General features: G+C 45.8%; 1 long non-coding RNA gene across 1 annotated transcript; it reads right to left on the bottom strand.

Annotated features, from left to right (window-relative positions):
- Positions 1–19,270: 19,270 nt before the first annotated feature.
- LOC135372501 (uncharacterized) lies at positions 19,271–20,338 on the bottom strand. The gene is made up of 2 exons (XR_010416008.1): positions 20,050–20,338; positions 19,271–19,621 (listed from the first exon to the last, which is right to left on the bottom strand). It is a non-coding gene; the product is annotated as an uncharacterized LOC135372501 (long non-coding RNA).
- Positions 20,339–21,008: the final 670 nt, after the last annotated feature.

Here is a 21,008-nt window from a genome sequence, read left to right as displayed (position 1 = left end):
ACTGTCAGTGTTTGCATGTCTTCTTGGTTGACTTTTCTTATGGTGAGACGTGGTGATTGCGTGTTGTTCTAGAACACCAAGTAGGGGATTCTATTTGAAAGTAGTGTCCGCGTTCCTGGTGGGATACCCATTTTTAGCTGATGTGGTAGGAGCAAGGCACGTAAGTACACTTACACAAATATTGTTACTGGCTATAGTCAGAGGGTCACATTACGGGGGTATGGCCAATGAATAGCACGCACATGCAACATGCGGTACATTTCTGCTGTGTTTGGAAATGTCTTGTTGAACTATCGGCTTGCATGTCACTCAGTTCTCTATTTGTCTCTGTTTGTTCTTATATATTTTGTCATGCAGCAGTAGCACAGGCAGAGAAAAATGTTCCAGGGTTTTTTGCAATGGAAGACAGCCGTGTAGCAGAGAAAGACTTCGTCCCCCCCCCCCCCCCCCCCGAATGCATTGCTGCTTCATTCAAGCCCACATTCAAACTTGCCTATGCCACAGCTGTGCATAAATCTAACCCTGGAGCTCAAATTTCTGAGTGTTGCTTGCTGTGGACTGTGCATGTGGCTGCCATCCTTGCTTGCAATGGTGATGCCAGGAGCTCAGCTGCATGCATTTATTGTGCATTTTACCTTGTGGGCATAGGTCGGCGAATTCACTCATGATGGCCTTCACCGACTTCATTCACCATCTTCAGGGGAACTTCATTCACCATCACCTCATAGAGAATGATGTGATGTTGAATGAAGGGCGTGATGTGATGTGAAGTTGAAGTTGAATGAACGGCATGATGTGAAGTGAAGTTGAAGTTGAATGAAGGGCTATGATGGGATTTGAAGTTGAAGTTCGCGTGATGGGTTGTGAAGTTGAAGTCCGCGTGATGGGATTTGAAGTTGAAGTCCGCGTGATGGGTTTTGAAGTTGAAGTCCGCGTGATGGGTTTTGAAGTTGAAGTCCGCGTGATGGGATTTGAAGTTGAAGTCCGCGTGATGGGATTTGAAGTTGAAGTCCGCGTGATGGGTTTTGAAGTTGAAGTCCGCGTGATGGGTTTTGAAGTTGAAGTCCGCGTGATGGGATTTGAAGTTGAAGTCCGCGTGATGGGATTTGAAGTTGAAATCAGCGTGATGGGTTTTAAAGTTGAAGTCAGCGTGTGTGGCTTTGGAAGTCGAAGTCCGTGTGTTGGGTTTTGAAGTCAGCGCGATGGTTTTGGAAGGGGAAGTCAGCGTGATGGGTTTTGAAATTGAAGTCTGGGCGATGGATTTTGAAGATGACGGATAGGTTTCGGAGTCCTCATAATAGGTTTTGAAGCCGACAATGTATAGTCGATGTCTGACGTTTACGTGCCGTGACTGTTACTTGTGCGAACGCGTGCGGAGTGAATGGCAAATGTGTATTGGAGTGCACCGAGCGAACATAAACGCTTCGCGTTTCGTGTTTGGTGTGGGCGTGTGGGGCTGACACTGCGGATGCCTGGCGGACTTCCTCCACCTTTCGTTGTGTATAGGCGGTCGCAGGGAGAGAAAGTGTTTGGAACGCCTTACTCTCTCGCGTAGTGGGGCGCGGAGGGCAATGTCATGTAGCCGGAGGCAACTATATGTTGCGAATGTGAGCGGTAGATTAAATCGAGATGCGATTTGGCGTTCTGCGGTAGCGCGGTCTGCACGTTGCGGTTGTTCTGTTTGACTCATTAATGAGTCACATTAATGTGCGTATATACGAGGATGTATATTAGATGGGTTTGGATTTGAGCCTTCGCCTTCGGTCGCGTATGCGCGTTTTACTAGACGACAGTAGATTGCTGTCGTGCTGACGACGTGTGTTTTACTAGACTTATTTTGTGTCTTCTTAGATTGATTTTTTTTTCTGTGTGTGATTGGGATCCAAATAGGACAAGATCGGTCTGACATTGTTGTTGTGTGCGTCTTTGTTTTTTAAATGTAATACACAGAGGTCACTATAGGTCTCTTTTCTATCTGAGGTGCATAGGTCATGTTTTGAGGAATTATCTGTGTACCATCCATGGGACACAAGTGTTCCATCAGAGCACGCAGGTGTTATTTCTTAGATATTCATCACCAATAAAGTACATTTCAGCAGAGATGGGGAAGTTAATTACCGCCCAAAAGTTGCTAGTTACGAGTTACGTCATTGAGCTAAATATGTAACGAAGTTACAACCTTCAAGTTCTGAAAATAAAATTAAATGAGAAATGAAAATTCTTGCTACCATGCCGAAATTAAGTTGGGAGCGGACGTCCGAATATACCTTGTCAATTGGGCACAAAGTGAGAATTAGAATTCCAAGTTCTGCGAGTTCCCATTTTCCGCGCACAATTCATAGAACCTTGCCAAATGTGGCCTTATGGCTTTCCACGTTAAAAAATGTACTCCACGAACTCCAAACGAACGCTCAACTGCGACGTAACTCAGAAGCACGTCGGAATTGTGGTAGCGTACATCCAGTACATCACGCTGCAACAAGGCGGAGCAGACAGGCTGCTGGCGCCGCGCACGTGCGAGTGGCGGGGTGACTGTCGTGGGATTTGAAAATGAAAGAAAGGAGTCCGAAAGGAGGAGGAGAGAGGATATGAAAATAAAAAGAAAGGAGTCCGCGTTGTGCGTTCTGCCTGCTTGGACGTGAAGCGAAATAGAAATTTCTAACTTTGCTCATGATACTTTGGCGAAGTTACCTCAAAAATTGACTAACACTACAGTCAAGTGATTATGATGAGAGGTTGTTTCAAACATCCAATAAAAACACGCAAGTGGGAATTGTTGTAAACTGTGTCGACACATATTTATTCACAGATCGTGAGAGAGGAAAATAAACTGTTTCACGGACTGTAAATTGGTGGTCTTCCGGGCTCCTTGCAGTCTTCACTTCAATTTGCGCCTCACATTCTGTATGTATTACATGTGTCCAAATGTCTCGGTCGTTAAGAATTCACTTAGTGTTCGTCCGTATATACCCTCTTCGGAGGAAAAAGAATACAATGGGTCACACTTTTTCGAGGGCAGATTCTCAGTTTTTGGTGTCAGTGATTTATCCAGACCCTCCTACATCCCTGTGACACCCCCCACCACAAAGCAAATAGTTTGGCGACACCCCCTGCAAAAAAGGGGGACATGTACTGATATGTCGGTAATTATACGCGTAAAGCTGTTATCACGTGGCTGTAATAATGACCACTTCCTCTGCTTGGGATTCCGGATAAACCACTGCAGCGGTGTATTGCACGAAAGAACGAGAGTAAAAACATATGTCCAGCGAAGGTGATCACAGGTCGCTGAATTCGTTCATGACGGCTATTTCCACTGTCAGTAAGTATCATGTCACAAGAACTCATGTAATACTGAGTGACAGGCCACGATGTATTGCGATACCGAAGCTAATACCCCCGTGTCACGCGTAAGAAATGGCACGGCGGAAAAGTCAGTCGTATGAAGCCACATGAACGTGCAAATGTACCGGCAGACACGGCGGTCGTACGAAGTCACATGAACGTGCAACGTGCCGGCAGGCAAAGATGTCGTACGAAGCCACATGAACGTGCAATGTGCTATGCGCTCGGTTAGCTGTCAACAACGGGCGCAACATAGTGCAACAACCCTACCGCGCAAGCAACACACCTTCCGCCGTTCACATGCGACAGCGGAGGTCAAACGTGGCATCCCTCCCTGTCCTCCTTCATTGGTACGCCCTGCTTCCAAGTCCAACCTAGTGCAGGCTGACCGCGCCCTCCAAACAGCATACCCCTCCTTCGCTTACGCTTTTGCAGCCAGTAATAGGAAACCCACGCAAACACAGGCGAGCAGGACGCTAGCGTCGTAATCCTGCAGCCGGGCACACCCAACATAGGCCTTTGTTGGAGTTCAACTTCAAAACCCCATCACCGACTTCAGAACCCATCATTGGAATTCAACTTCAAAACCCTATCACAAAGTTGAACTTCAAAATCCATCACCGACTTCAGAACCCATCATAGGAATTCCACTTCAAAACCGTGATGGGATCTGAACTTGAATTCTGATGATGGGCTCTGACGTCGGTGATGGTTTCTGAAGTTGAAGTCGATGATGGGTTCTGAAGTTGAATGATGGGTTATGATGCGATGGATTCTGAAGTTGAAGTTGAATGATGGATTATGATGTGATGAATTCTGAAGTTGAAGTTGAGGGATGGGCTCGTGATGTGATGGTTTATGACGGTGATGTGATGTGATGGGCTTTGCAGAAAACTGACCATGATGTGATGTTGAATGAATTCTTAGGAAAATGCCGACCTGTGCTTGTGGGATGGGAGCACTTGGTGCCACCTTTCACTGGTTCATCTTTCTCACGTTCTAATGGATAAAGTTCCCCTGAACTTCCATTAGGGCCATAGATTATGAATGCATGGAAATCCTGACTGGCATTTTTCAGTCATTTTTTTTAACAGTTTGCCTGTGTATTTAAAAATTAGGAATCCTGGGTTACTTCACTAAGAACAAAATTCGAGAACTAGGAGTCAAGTTTCGGAGGGGTCACAAGTGGCATGCGTGCTTGCATGTTGGGTGCAGACGGCGAAAAATGAACACTGCTGACACAAAGGAAGGTATTTCTGAGCACAAACCATGGAGTTTGTTGTCAGTTGGTATTTTTTGGGAGTAGCTCCTCTGGACATTTTGAATTGCCCTGGTATTAATGATGTCAATTTCTTTGCCCTACCAGAAAGTAACACAGAACATTTTTGGAGCTTTGTGCCTTGTGTGCTTGGGCAGTGAAACTGCAATGGGGGTATTGTCTTCAACAAGATTGGTTGCATTGTCAATAGAGTGTGAGGCTACCAAATGTATTATGATCACCTGCAGGAAAAGGGTGCCCTTGTGCTCGACGGAAAAGGTAGTACCAGTACCCAGCATCATGAGAGCTGGCTGATTAACGAAAGAGTGACTTCCCGAACGAGGAGCTAATTGACATCAGGATGAGAGTCCCTATGAAGCAGAAAACTGCTGCCATTGTTAACCTTCCTGTCCCTATTGAAAGCGAGCAGCAGAAAAATCTGATATTTCCTGATGCCACATCAAAAATTCTGATGATTTTTGATGCCACATCAAGAATTTTTGATATCACACCAAGAATTCTTGGTGTCACATCAAGAACTCCTGATGTCACATCAAAAGTTCCTGATGTGACATCAGAAATCCCTGATCTGATGTTGGGATGACCTGATGTGACATCAGGCAGGACTGATATCACATCAGCTCTGCCTGATGTCACATCAAGGAGTATGTGATGCGACATCAGGGACGCTGATGTCACATCGAGGTTTATGACGCGACAATTTATGCAGGGTCTTCACCCTGTTGCTATCCCGTAACGCTTGCTAAACGCTCGTTCTGCCTGCGCAATACTGTATGCACGGGCGGGACAGAGCGCGAGCATCGAAAAGGGGCCATATGCGGGGTGTTTGCTGTACGTGTCCAGAAGTGACACATCGGGCCTTCGATCATGTGTCTCATGGACAAATACTGAATTTAAAGAGCAATAAAATAAAGAGAGTACTACTTCAGTTATAAACACATGCCACTTTTAGAGTAGCACCTTGTACTTAACTTGCTTGTAACTTAAGTAGCAGGAAAGTAGCGCTCGTTTTTCTATTATTCCTCTCTGACTATAATTTCGGGACATGTTAGAGCAAACATCCAGTATAGCTGTTATTTTCCAAAAGAACAGCGGGCTTCAACCATTCTTTACTTGGGATTACAAGGTGCTACATGAAAAGCACCACTGGTGTGCATACAAGTACGCACAGCACAATTAAGTACGCACCACAAAAATGGCTTCAGAGTTCCTTTCGACCGTCGCTTTAGGGAGCACCGCCCCCCCCCCCCCCAACCCGAAAAGAAAAAAAAAAAAGCTGTCACAATCACTATTTCGGTACAGGATTAGATAACGGAACTTTTGTAGGCATGCATTCATTTCCTTAAGTGCCATCTCGAAGTTCGAACCAATTGGCTTTGGGACTTCAACTGTAGGCTCAGCCTTCTGTTCTGCATTCGTGGGCTACTATTGCATATAGTAATTATGCGCAGCATATGTGCACTGCCCCACTTCTTTCTGATCAGTTTTCAGCGCATCTGTATAGTACACTGAACGCAAATGTTGAAATTGTGGACAGAAGTGCCTGACGACACTCGGCTTTCAATATATTGCACACACAAAACTCACAATCACAATAACAAATCTGCACAAACGCAAAATTTAAAACATGTCATGAAAAAAATACAGGTGCGGTCAAGGTGCTGTTACATGTGGAGCCATCCTCAAAATGGAGAAATCAATGCGGGTCACATAATTGCTGGGCTCACTGACAGTGGCATAGCGTAGTGTCGTAGTGTGCATGAAGTGTACTGTGCCCCATAGCCCACTTGTTAATTTCCACATACACTACTTTAACTGGTGTGGGTGTGTAATTTCCAACACCTCTTTGCCCATAGTAGGGGGCTGAGAGACCCGAAGGACCGACAAAAAATTGTGTCCGTTCCTGGTGTTCCGTGACTCTTCAGCCCCCTACCATGAGCCCATACCAGCCTGCCTGCACCTTCTCCCTTCTTACCTGCTCACCGTTTGAGAATACAGTGTACCAATCTTACAGATGAAAAAATGTCACACCGAGTTTTTTAATCGTAGAGTGTGTTCCACAAAAAACGAGACAAAGCACTTCACAAGGAGAGCAATAACTGGAAACGGGCGGGTATCTTTGTGGTACTCGTGCTACAAACACGAGTACCACAAAAATATCCTCCGGTTCCCAGTTATCGCTCTCCTTGTGAAGCGCTCTGGCTCGTTTTTCGTTAAACACCTTGTACATCACCCAGTTCAGAAATGTTATTTTCACGTGACAAGAATGCAAAATCATGCATGAACAACGCAGGACAGCATTCAACTTCAACTGACGTTTATTTAGGACAATCCCCCAACCCAGCTAACCAAAATCTTTCTCAAGAAAGGTGACCTCATTCGCTTCAAGGCTGAGAGATTTTTGGCTCGCCTGATTAGTCTGTTTTCTGATTAAAAAGTGTTTGGTCACTTCCCTTCTGAGGATAAACGGGTCAGTGCCTTGATGACAGGCTAGCGCATGACAGGTGTAAACTAAAATCAGATAACCCCGTGCCACTGAAACAACACTGCTCGTGATGTAGGCTGTAGCCCTCTCTTTGGCCAGACAAAATTAATCAGCAGACACTGCAGCCGACTCAGAAGGGAAGTGGCCGAATCATTTTTCATAGGATAAGTGGTCAACAGTGCGAGCCAAAAGCCCTTCACACCCTGAAGCAAATGAGGTCGCCTATCTCAAGAGGGAGTTGGGTTGTGGACTGTCCTAAGTAAACGTTAGTTGAAGTTGAATGCTGTCCCATGTCATCTGTCCACGCTTCCCTCTTCTCGTCTCATCATGTATAACCAACACGCTTTGTTCTACATTTCATTACTGTTATTTTGTGCAAACATAAACGGAAGTCATTTGTGCAGTTAAAACAAGCTTCCCTCTTCCACTTCAAAGCTGGCACTGCCTTTCCCCGCAGGCATTTTGTGCTCCGTAATTCCGCACCCTAGCCTCACACGCTACACCACTGCTCGTTGACAGTCAGAAGGAAATGACAACACTACTGTTTCTCAGCGTTATTTGGTTGAGTGCAGACGTATTCTTCTCCATCTATACTCATGTAAACAACTTGCTCCAAGATATCATCATCCACATACAAATGCAAGTTCTGTGAAGCTGGTGGGTGTTGACACTTATACAGATGGGACTCATATGCAAGGCTTCCTTCTGCCAACAGCAGCCTCTGGCACAACAGAGCAATTCGTTCCCGCACGGCAAAGAAACTGAATATTTCTCTGATCTTACAAAAACAATCATCATTCATCCTCACATATGTTGAGCAAGTCCGAGTTCTCTTGTATTCAGAGCTGTGGATGATGGTGCCGTTAATGCATGCTCTGAAAACTTTAAACAGTGTTGGCACAGAACCCACTCTTTCTCGCAAAGTGTTCCGAAACTCATGGGACAGCTCAATGCGTCTCCCATTGCCCAACCCCTGAAGCAAACGATGGGGCGCACTGAAACGTGTGATGTGAGCCATAACATCCATCAGACACGGTGGCCTTAGCCGCTGTGACAAGGTCCACCATTGTGCCATTGCCACTTTCAAAAGGAAACATAGACATACCCCACAGTGGCCCCAGCATTTGCACGCTTTTTGGTAGACGCAAAAGGAGGTGCATATTAAAGGTGCATATGCAGGTGCCATACAAATCAAGGGAGTCATTGACAAATTTTCTCAGAAGACGACTCTCTACAGCAACATCATCATCAGACACTGATATCTGCAAAAGCAGGCGCAGGTCCTCAGTGAGAAGCGATGCATGGACAAGATACACTGCTGGCAGTATACCATGAAGACAAGGGAGCATAAAATACAGTAGCCAGTTCCGATACTCCGTTGCCTTCCAGAACGCCCGTTCACTTACTGGTCGAACCAATTTTACAAAGGAAATCGGTGGTGCAATAGTGGATAGCCTCTCATCTACCTTAGAAACACGGTTTCCAATATAGAATGGTGACCCAGAACGCAAAAACCACATGTCTGTGAGTGTTTTCACAATCCCAAGCAAGCAACAATGCATGTAGTCCGGTGGTACGCCCACACAAGGTCCAACGTCTTACTCATACGTTACTCATACGCACGTACTCTCATAAGGGCCTGGGTGTCCGCGTGAGCGGCCCTCCGCTTGCGGACAGCTTCCATGAGCGCCAGTGGTGAAGACTGTACAGTGGGCGGCAACTTGAAGGTTGTAGCGCGAATGCTCATCGTCGGTTCCATAGTGAGAAGAAACCTAACCTTGGGATAAGAGGAATAACTAAGGCCCCTGGTTTTCGGCTGCGGCAAATGTTAAATTCCGCGGCAGGGGTTCCCAAATTCCGCGATTTTCCGCGGCAACCGCAAGAATGGACGCCTGCTCAGGCATTCCTTATGCTTTGGCAGTCATTACCACAGGGAAAAAATATACCACATGACTATGTGGTGCTCTTTTTGTGCGGACAGGATGAGCATTGATTAGTTCTCATCACAGAGCTGGTTCGCGTCACACGCCGAACAAGAAGCTCATAAATTCATATGTAATGACTGCCCACCAAGTATCACGCAATAAAATTTAAAAAAAGAAACTGAAAACAAAAAATGAGCACAGCTGGGCCATCGCATGAGGAGTGTGACTTGACCAGCTGCATGCAGGTCGGTAAAGTGGGCTTCCCGTATGCTTTCGTGTGCGCGGTGATGCCCGCTTTAGTGGTGTAAAATTGCGAGTGATTCGGAGAATGTCACCATGGATTTCTTCCATTTCGTGGCCTGCACGTGTGCCACCTTGTTACGCTCGCTGTCAGTTGTTGGCCTTCAGCGATGGGACTGTACCCCTCTCCGCGGCTGCACCCGGTGCGCTCCCCCCCCCCCCCCCCCCCCCGTAGTGATGCCACTGAGTCACTCTCCGGCCCAACGCCCGCGCGAAAGTTCGTGCTGATTGCTTTTCCACTGTTTTCTGACTGTGTTGAAATGTTTGTTCGAACTGAGACTGACTGGCTTAGCTAGGAAGCACTCATCATGGGAGTTGCACAAACAGTATACGTTGTAAGCGTCGTTCCTAGCGTTGCCGACGTAATGCTCCGGCGCTTCTTACCAGGCGCATGCTTGTAAGCCGGATACCGTATGCCATCGCAGATTTGGCTCCATTTGGTGCAGGAATGCGTCGTGCGTGTCAATTACTTGTTTTAAATTTTTTGCTTCATTTCCCGTACGGTGTCCTTTGTGCAGTATCGATTCCATGTTGATGGCATTCCACCTATTTTCAGAAGGCTCACGCCACAACGAAAAAGAAGAGGCGCACTGTTCAAGCAGCTGAAGAGTCTGCACTGGTGGATGAAATCCAACATCAGTCATCACAGTCGCTCGCTGCAGAGCTAAAGGCATTGCGAAAGAAGTACAACCGCGTTGTACAAGAGAGGGACACGTTGAAGGAGCGAAACTTTTACCTTCAAATTGCCCTCTGCTCACGCATTTTTGAAATAGGTTGATGCTGTATATTATGACTTGTGGTAATGATATGCACATGATTACTGCTATCCCGGAGTGGTTTGTGTGCTTACAGTGAACTCCCTTTAAGTCAAAATCGGACAAGTTGAAATGCATGCTTAAAATGCAGATCTTGTAAAATGCATTCAGTAAGTCATATTACTGCTTAGCTCAAACAAACGGTGGTGGATATAGGGGGTTGAGCTATTGAGGGTTGACTGTGTTTGGCCCATCTGCGTAGCCACCAGCGACAGAAAAATGTTTTAGCCTTGGCATTGTTGTCTTTTCAGAGAAAGAAATGCAAAACAACCACCGTGCAAGAGCCGGCAACACAGTGCAAGAAGCACAGCCATTAGTGCCACCACCGCCACCAGCCTTTGTGCCACCACCGCCACCAGCCTATGATGTGATGCGCGAGGCTGAGACGCATATGGCTACGTCGACAGCTGCTGCACACATAGATACACAAAGCCTAGATTCAGTACATGATGCAGAAGGCAGGCCAACTCCCCAACTTTGTCACAAAGCTCAGAGCTGGGTGATTCCACGTGAGATCATGCAGGTTTGACCGGTCGACCTCTTCGATTCTTTTTTTTTTTTTTTTTTACATATATGAAGGACCAAACTTGGGAAGCATTTTGGGGGGTAAAATGAGTGGGAAATTATTTCTGGTCATCTTGTGAAAAAAAAATATTTCACGATAACAGCGTGTCTGTGCGGTGTGGCTTGCCGCAGCTTTGTCACCTTGTGTCTTCATAGCCATGAGCCACAAGTCGTTGATATTTATTGGCAATAGGGCATGGCGAGAGCGGTTGTGATGGTGGAGGAATGATCCTGAGTTAGCGGATAGATGTAAGCCAGTGAAGATGTGTGTTCAGCTCACCTTGTTCAATGCTTGTCCACCTACCTTATGCCCTGATCTCACATCACCACAGATGTGTGGCCTTTGAGACACCTATGGGTTCCTCGGTTATTGTATGACGTCAAAATTTGTTTTCCTCCCAAGATCCCTGCTCTCAGGATTGGTCTCCACCGCAGCTTCAGGCCCCGACTCAAGTTCAGGCTTCATCACAGCTGCAGGCTCAACAGCAGCCACTTCAGGCTCCGTCGCAGCCTATGAGGCTCTACAGCAAGTGCAGGTCATGCCGCAACCACGGACTGAAGCTGAACCGGTGGCAGACGACAGCTCACCAATTGGTTTCACTCGACCAGATGGGCAGGCAAGCATTACAATAAAAGCTTGTTTGTTCAGCCCCAGTTAATTTGGATAATTTGCCTCCTCTAGTAGGTCCCATCACATGCACATGTTCCATATTTACTCGTGTAATGCTCACACTTCTTTCGAAATTCCGAGGTAGTGCGTCCTTTGCGATCGGCATGCTTGTTGCTGCATGCCAGGAACACGGACTCTGCTTCGACTGCTACTGGGAGCAACGCAGCAACTGATACATAGCGCCTGACTTTTTCGGGTCATATTTTTTGCGAAATTCGGGGGTAAATATCGGGTGATATTTTCAGTTCGAAATTCGGGTGTATTTCGGGTTATAATTGTTTAATTTAGCACCGTGTGAGTGAAAATCGGGTAATTTCGGGCATATTTGCATTGTATTCGTCTAGCTATTGGAGTACAATGGTATACCCGGTGATGGTCAGTAGTTAACTACATGTAGTTAAACTACTAGTTAAACTACCTGATTGTAGTTAAAAAGTAGTTACCAACTACTTGCAGAAATGTAGTGGCAACTACTAGTTAAACTACTATTTCGACTAGTTTACTACAGTAGTTAGGTTACCACAGACGTCAACTACTTCCGATTTTCCCACAAGCTTTACGGCACGATTGTGCTTCCGACTTTTACCTTGAGCAACTTGTTTGATGAGAACGGAGGTCCAGAGCAATTGTGCCGTAGGGGGGGGGGGGATATATAATTATTGAATGGAAAGGTCCGTGGAATTGTGCCGTGCATGTTTACTAAACCTTCGCTTTTAATGCTTGTCTACTGAAGCCTCATTTGCTGTGAAATAATTCTGCAACTTAGTTTATCGCGTAGGATCCCGCCGCAAGCTTTGTATTTGACGACCGTAGCAATGGCTTGAGCCAAATTTGGTTCGCCGCGTCCTGCGCGTGCGGTGAGGAGGTGAGCATTGGTCATGTGAGATCCTTGCGAAGACGCGGTTGACGCGGTCACTGCCATTTCTGACTGAACGCACTGTACGCGTCTGTAGTCAGGACACTGTGCGAAGATGGATACTTTCGTGGTGAGATTCGCGTACAAAAACAGCAAGGTCAAGCCTGGTGGGAACAACTTCGTGGCGTACTGTGCGTACTGCCCTAACAAACCCATATCGGGAAACGTCAAGAACTCTAGCAACTTTCTGAAACACCTGAAGGTGAGCATCGACGTGGGGATTTGGAATTGGGGAAGGTGTTCAGTCTTTACTGGTCATTACGACGCTTTTAAAGGACAGTGTGCTGGCTCTCGTCCTCTACTTTGCATCAGACGCCGTTCTTCTGGGTTCAAACTTTGCTGTGGGGAACGGAGATATATCTGCACTGCTCATGCATTTTCATTTCTTTGAAAACGTCGGTGTCACTCGGCCTCCTTTACGTTTGCGATTGATACCTTCATTTGCTCACTCTAGATTGTGGAAGTAAATAAGTAAATAATCTTGTGGCGCATAAAGCAGGAAGATAAACATCGACCACATTTTGCGCGACGTATAATGATTAATTAACATCAGGGGAACTCAGTACGGATTGTCATTTACAGGAGCAACACCCGGTGGAGTACAGACGTTACGAAACAGAGAAGTCGGTCGCTACTATCACCAAAAAGCGCAAAGCAGGAGATAACACCAGTCCGGGACAACCAGCAGTACAAGGTGGCCCGAGCTGTTCCCGTGCTTCTCAGTCGACGCTCCCTGACGCTCTCATGGAAGCACATAGATTCTCGAAAATAAGGATAACTCAGTCAGCTTTCGAACGAGAAGTTATTGAGCTGCTGGTTGCAGACATGATGCCTATGGCTACCGTTGAGCGCCCGGGTTTTGTAAAATTTTGTTCTAAAGTGGCTCCATCCCTCACATTACCTAGCCGGAAGATTGTAGCACGTCGTATCACAGATTTGGCTGCACAAAAAAAGGAAGAAAGCATCAAGCAATTCCAGGAAGTTCACTGGGTATCTGCAACAGCGGACCTTTCGAGCACGCACCAAAAGTCGTACCGGGGGTGACAGCGCACTTTGTTGACGAAGACTTAGAAAGGAAGACAGTCGTCTTGGCTTGTCAGAGATTCAAACAAGAGCACACAGCAGAGAAAATTGCAGAGGCTCTGGCGAACATCTTTGAAAGCTACGGGATTTCAGATAAAGTGAGAGACTGCGTCACTGCCAATGCCGCAAATTTCGCTAAAGCTTTCCGACTGTTTTCAAAAGACAGGGATGAATTGGGCAATATGACGGATGCACCTGAATGTAGTGATGATGAGGAGGATGTTGCCGTGGACACAGTTGATCTCGCCTCCCTGATGAATACCTGCTGCCATGAGGATGATTTCATGCCGTTGTTACCCGTCCAAAAACGCTGTGGCAACCACACCCTAAACCTCGTGGCTTCGACCGACGCTTTGATGGCGAAAAGTAATGCCACATATCGAACCATGTACGAACGAGCCATGAGGAAAGTCCAGGACCTCTCAAATGCTGTCCACAGGAGCCCCAAAATGAGTGATATAGCCCTCAGCATAACTGACAAGACTTTCCTGAACCCGACAACAACTCGATGGCTTTCGGACTTCGATGCAGTAAAGAGGGTTGTAGACATTGGGCTGCAAAAGGCATCAGCGTGCGCCATCGCCATGAAGCTGAAGACTGCACCTCTCACGGAAGCTGATTTTTCGTTTCTCTCTTTGTACTTGGCAGTAATAAGCCAATTGCGCAGGGGATGAAAGTTCTCCAATGAGGGAAAGAATGTGTTTTGGGACATATGATCCCAGTTATTCTTGGAATACAGCAGAAACTAAAGGCTATGGACAGAACGAAATATAGAGCTGTCGTTCCTCTGATCAACGCTCTACAATCAAGCATTTGTGACAGGTTTGGAAGCGTCCTGTACAATGATGAATATCTGATCGCAACTGCGCTCGTACCGCAATTCAAGCTCTCTGGTGTCCCCCAGGAACAACGTCTGAAGGCTAGGTCAATGCTCGTTGACGCTGTGAAACAAGTCTGTGAGGAAACGTCCGCAAACCGATCCGCAGCTAGTGAATTAGGCGCTTCAAGGCAAGCAGATTTAGCTAAAGACGATGATAACGGTGACTTATTCAGCTTTCTCTACTCCAGCAAATGCTCCTCCTCGAGCAATGACAGCGATGACAAAATCATCACGGAGGTAGAAGCCTACCTCGCTGATAAGTCGAGAGAACTGTCTTGTCTCCATAGCTATCCAAGTGTGAAAAAATGTTCGTCACCACCGAGCAGTGCAGTTGTAGAAAGGCTTTTTAGTATTGCAGGTCAGGTGCTTACTTCGCGAAGGTGCAGAACATCAGACCAAATTTTCGAGAGTATGGTTATGCTGAGATCATATTTCACTGGTTTCAGTTAACAGCTTTTTAAACTGTTAGAACAGACAAGGCTCTGTATCTATGTTGCTCAATAAAAATGCAGAACGCTGCTTCATGAACCTAGCGGCCTGCGTACTACCGTGGTTACCGTCTCTGGTGTGCACATAACCGCATAGGAGGGCTACGTGATCGATCATCGTGGCTAGGCGAAAATATTTTACGGTCCACAGTGGCGCAATCGGCACCCACCACAATACTTGTGTATCTTGTGTATAATATACAAGAGATAAGCAGTGGATTTTACGACAGTGTGTGAATTAAGCGACGTAGGCACAATAGTATATTTTAAATATCATTATCACTGGTTGTGATTCATATTTAGGTGTCCAAGGACACTACAAGGCATTGGTGTTGATAGACAACGCTAAGTAGTTATAGATGTAGTTAAACTACATTGCAGTAGTTAAAGAAGTAGTTTTAACTACTCGCCTGAAAAGTAGTTGAACTACTAGTTAAACTACTCCATCGTGAAGTAGTTAGTAGTTATAGTTAAACTACTGTAGAAGTAGTTAGTGGCCATCACTGGGTGTACCGCATGTCCGACGAAAATGTCCGCAGCCCATTGTACGAATACATCAATAAACGGAAAACTGAGGCGATCATTGTGGTACTTGAGTTAAAAACAGGTTCTGCTCGTGGTGTAGAACCTGTTTCTAACTCAGGTACCGCTAACAGCGCCTCAGTTTTCCGTTTATCGATCTATTCGTACAATGGGCTGCGGATATTTTCGTCGGACACGCGGTATACAGGGTGTCCCAGAAAACGTGTCATTGAATTATAATAAAAAAACAACGCCACCTAGAATCATGCGGTCAAGAGCATTTGTTCTTATTGCCACCTCCTAATGTGAATGTCATGTACTCCAAGTTTAATTATGTAAATATTTGCGAACTCAACTCCGAAATTTGCCAAGTAAAGGTCACTTTTTTACCCCACCAATATGAAGAGCGTGCCGAATTCACTCAAATTCATGATAATTCACAGTGATATTTACGAGCTATTCCATCGGAAAAAATAGCCGAATATCATGCTTTTCGGAGCACCGGACCATAGCGCGCGATGACTTTTTGAGCGCAATCGCTCTCAGTGCGACGAAAGGAGGTTCCGAAGCCAGCCCACAGAGTGATAGTAGAAAAAGTAACAGTTCCTAAAATTGGGAGAGGGGAATCATTATCCCAGCGAAAGACGGACGTGATAAGCCGTGCCTGTTTTATCTCTTTCTGCGATGTCGGGGAGGGCTGGATTTCCAACCTCCTTTCGTCGGGCTGACAAAGATTGCGCTGAAAAATTCATCGTGCGCTATTCTGTGCGACCTCCGTAGAGCATGATGTTCGGCTATTTTTTCCGATGGGATAGCTCCTGAATATCCCTGTCAATTATCATTAATTTGACTAAATTAGACACGCTCTTCATATTGGTGGGGTAAAAAAGTGACCTTTACTAGGCAAATTTCCGACTTAAGCTCGCAAAAATTTACATAATTAAACATACGTTACACGACATTCACATGAGGAGGTGGCAAAAACCCAGTAAGAACAAATGCCATTGACCGCATGACTCTAGGTGGTGTAGTTTTTTTATTATAATTCAATGACACGTTTTCTGGGACACCCTGTATACAAATCTGCAGGCAAACTTTGGATTTTTAGCTGTTGTTACCTTATCCATCACAATGAACCACAAGTTTTTACAGCAAGTGGTTTTCAGTGGCATTTATGCCCAGTAAAATTTAGCACACTATGCCCCACTCACGAAGTAAGAATAAGCCAGGAGGCGAATCTCGCGCCTTTCCCATGCCCGGACAAAAATAGCCGAGCACGCGCTGGGTGACCGGCGATAACGCCATCTGTCGTACTGAGTTAGAGGTGCATCGGACCACGTGGTAAGAACAGTTCACCTTGCACGTGCCGCTCGACGTCGTCTGCTGTTGCGGGTCCATCATGGACTGTGTGAAATGCGATTTGTTACTAAGCCAGTTGTTACCATCCGTTTGGGTTAGAGGCATATATTACGGCAGAGCACGAAGAGAGACAGAGGACGACAAGCTGAACGCCGTGTCGTTCCCTGTCTCTCTTCGTATCCTCCCGAAATGTGAGTACCTAGCTCTCCTGACCATTTCCTCTGGAAAATGCTTTTCGCAAATGTAGTGTCCGGATGTTAGCTGCTGCTCTCCACTTGGAATAGATCATGCCCACTGTTGGACGCGTTCTGGACCGCCGAATAACGGTACCATTTATCCTCCGACATTTTGATAGTCTACCCGCTGTGTCTTTAACGCACCGTTCAAAAATGTACCACGCTGCGTACGGTGTCCCCGGGGATGGAAATGGCGCGGGGATTTGAGCAGACGATGGGCGCACCAACAAGCAGTTTCCGCGTTTTTCTTTGTTTTTGTTTTGCGCGTGCATGTAGCGCGAGCTTTCCAGCCGACGTGATCATAACCTCTGACGGCGTGCGACAGATGGCTCGCACCGCCGTCACCCATTCTCTCGCCCCCAATTTAAGGGTCGATTCACACGGTGCAACTTGTTGCTGCAACTTCGTTCTCACGACGGTTGCACGCAACCGAAGTTGCACGCAGAAGGATCCTTTCACACGGCGGGCAACTTGGAGCTTCGTAGTGCTCATCGTGGCCGTAAGATGGCGGGAGGAAACATCATTATCATCATTCTTATCCAATCGTGCGGAAGCGCGCTAGATTTGCGTTTCGCGCTCCAGTTTTGCCGCGCGCTTATCCCGAAAGTTGTAGGCGTTGCGCTGCTTGCTTCATAAAGTTTTTCCAGAATCACAATGAGCGATTCCAGTGCCCAGAGGGCTGCAGCCGTGCTTCTTATGCTCCTCTCAGAGGAGGATCGACCAAAGAAAGCGCGGACGACTTGGGTGAAAAAGCTCGGTATGCGAAGGGAGTCGCACGGGGCCCATCATCACCTCATCGATGATATTATTGAGGACCCTTTCGAGTACCGTCGTTACCTTCGAATGACCCCAGACTCTTTCGAGGAACTTCTACGTATGGTGAAGCATCACATCCAAAAGAAGGACACAAATATGCGCGAAAGCATACAGCCGGAAGAGCGCCTGGACCTCACTCTTCGATTCCTCGCGACAGGTACGATCTTTACCGATGAGAAATTGAGAAAATAAAATAAAGAAACTCATTCAAGAAAGCTGGCTACACCATCTGGCTGGATAGCAACATGTATTTCATGCGTGTGCATGTATAACCCAGTCGAAAATCACAAGCTGGAACCACTTAGGGATCATGCTGGTTCTGAATGGTTCTTGTGGGTTTGAACTTGTTCTAACTTACCACAGGAAACCAGCTGAGGTGGCCTAAGCAGGAAATCTGGCCAGCTGAGATGGTTCCAGCAGAACTGTAGTCAATGTACAACTGGTTTAATTAAACTGCATAATATCCAGTTAAAAAGGTTGCAGCAGAACTGTACAGTCGGTACAAGCTGGATAACATCCAGTTGAAACAATTACAGCTGGATCCATCAAAGCTGATTTCAGGTGTATCCATCTGAGCTAGTCTTTGCTGGGATTTGTTCCATCAGCCAGCTTATGTGGAACATGGAGTCACCAGAGTTTGCAAATAGTTAAACTGATGATTTTCGACTAAGCAGACCGTACATATTTTCCAGCTTTTACTTCAGTGTGCCTCATCATTTCAGGTGAGTCAATGAGGTCCCTACACTATCAGTACCGGATGGGTGTCAGTACAGTGCACAGCATTGTCTATGAGACATGTTCTGTATTGATCAAGATTTTGGGACAGAAGTAGGTATTTTTACATCAGTTATTTACCCTCAGAGTAGAAATCTCAAGTTTGTATAGGTGAACATTGCACAGTTGCCTCCAAATACTGCTCATGACATTCCAGGTATATAAAGCTGCCTTCCACGGCTGAACAGTGGCTCGACGTCGCCAACAAGTTCAATTCCACGTGCTACTACCCACATTGTCTCGGAGCAATCGATGGGAAACACATCACAATCTACTGCCCCAGAAACAGTGGATCCTATTACTATAATTACAAGAGACAATTCAGCATCATACTTTTGGCAGTTGTTGATGCAGACGGGAAGGTAAAAATGGGGATTACAGAGAGATTACTGAGTAAATTTGGGGGTGCTAGCTTCTGTTACCAATGAATGAATGTTCAATGCACTTTATATTTTCAGGCACTCTATGTCAATGCTGGGACAAATGGAAGGTTTCATGACTCCGCAGTATTCAAGCGAACACCCTTTCACCAAAAAATGGTGAACGGAGAGCTGAAACTTCCACCTAATGAACCGCTTCCAGGTGAGGGGCAAACGGGAATGTAAAAACAATGCACGAGCCCTATTCCTTGCATGAAATCAATTTATAAATGATATATGTTCCAGGGAGGCAAATGCCATTGCCCTACGTATTCCTTGGGGATGGAGTATTTTCATTAACCTGCAATGTAATGCGGCCATACAGGGGCAACAGCATGACACACGGACAACTAGTGTACAACTATGGGTACATCTTAAGACACATATAAAGGGATACAATAGTGAAGTAATTGTCATTGTGCCATACTTTACACAGGCACTCTACAGCAAGAAGGATGGTAGAGTGCTACTTCGGCACGCTGTCCCAGAAATTCAGGATACTCCAGAAGCGCATACAAGCAACACCAGGGAATGCAACCAAGCTTGTGCTGGCCTCCTGTTCTGTGCACAATTTCCTGAAAGCACATGAAGTGATGCAGGACAGCAACACGCCAGTACTGCAGGACACTGCGTCAGGCCGAGGGTGTCTGGAGCCATTTCAGCACCGTGGCATGCATGCGTCGACGGAGGCCTGCCAGGTCAGGGATGAGCTGCAGGATTACTTCGTGCATGAAGGCAGCGTTCCCTGGCAGGACGACAATTTGTATAACTTCTGAGGGTAAGGCAGCACATCAATATTCTTTATTACAGGCATCACACTTTATAGGTAATCAAAATATTTTTTATTTACTTAGCACTTTAAAAACTTCTCAATAAACTGCTTAATAAAAATTTCTTCCAGTATGACTGAAAATCTTGTCTCAGCACTAAGATAAGAAAAATAAAATAGACGAATACATGTAGTGAGGTGTCGAAAAACTTGACTAGAACCTCCAAATCTCTTTCTCAACACAGAGAGAAGAAAAATGAAAAAGATGGCTACATATATTGAGCTGTCAAAAAACTTGACTAGAAGACAAGGCACATGTAGCAAATACTGAAATCTATCTCTCAGAACTGAGAGAAGAAAAATATAAAAGACAAATATGGGTACAGGAACTCAGCACGACATACTGCAGATATTTGTGTTGTAGAATGCTTCCACTGTACCCCATGTTTCCACAGTTGGTATGCACCGAAGAATAAATAACATTATGTAGCTTGGTGGATGACTTGCACATTATGTTCCAGCTGAAATATCAGTTCCATTACTTTAGCCTTGACCATGTCCTTTCTTAACTGATCCAGGTCCCTTATGCTGGTCGCCACAGCTTCGCCGAAGACAGTGTCTGCGTCTCGAGGAGTGGCTTCACCCACCAGTCTGTTCAAGGCTTCCTGAAATACCCTTTCACGAATATTCCCAGACGTCTTCTTCTTCTTCTTTGCTGATGGCAGGGCCACCTCATCATCCTCCACATCCTCGCTTCCACTACGAAGTGTCAGAAAGTTGTCACTTTGTGACATCCCTGCACATTCCTGCAACAATTTTTTTTTGTTTACTTTTCCCTGCTGAAAAGGTCCTCGTTTGAATTGTGTATATACAGGGTGGGTGCTATAGAAGGTCACATTTTCGCGTGTGACGCTACATCCACTTGAGAGACAGGCTTCCGCTACCACACAGTAAATAATTTGTGCCAGAGAAATGTACAAAAGAATTTCAGTTGCTGTGCACTGCGTAAAAAAATATGACCACGCAAACTTTCGTCTTTGTGCATTTCCTATGCGCTATACCGATGGATGAAAACGGAAGTTTTCGTGGTCGTATTTATTTTGTTACACAGTGCTTTGTAACCACAATTTTTTTCATAGGTTTCTGTGGCATAAATTCTTTGCTCTGAGGCAACAGTATCGCGTCACGCACGAAAATGTGACTGACCTTTTAGAACACCTACCCTGTAGTATGAAAATATATGAATTATTTAATGACAATCTCGTAACAATGTAATCTCGTTACAATGGGCATCAGAGCAGACTTGTGCATAACTTAATACTCTATTCAAAGCACTCTGTGTAGGACACTTTCCAAGGCTCAG

Source organism: Ornithodoros turicata, unplaced genomic scaffold, assembly GCF_037126465.1.
Source record: "Ornithodoros turicata isolate Travis unplaced genomic scaffold, ASM3712646v1 Chromosome15, whole genome shotgun sequence".
Taxonomy (NCBI): Eukaryota; Metazoa; Arthropoda; class Arachnida; order Ixodida; family Argasidae; genus Ornithodoros; species Ornithodoros turicata.
This window is presented reverse-complemented; position numbering and strand designations above follow the sequence as displayed.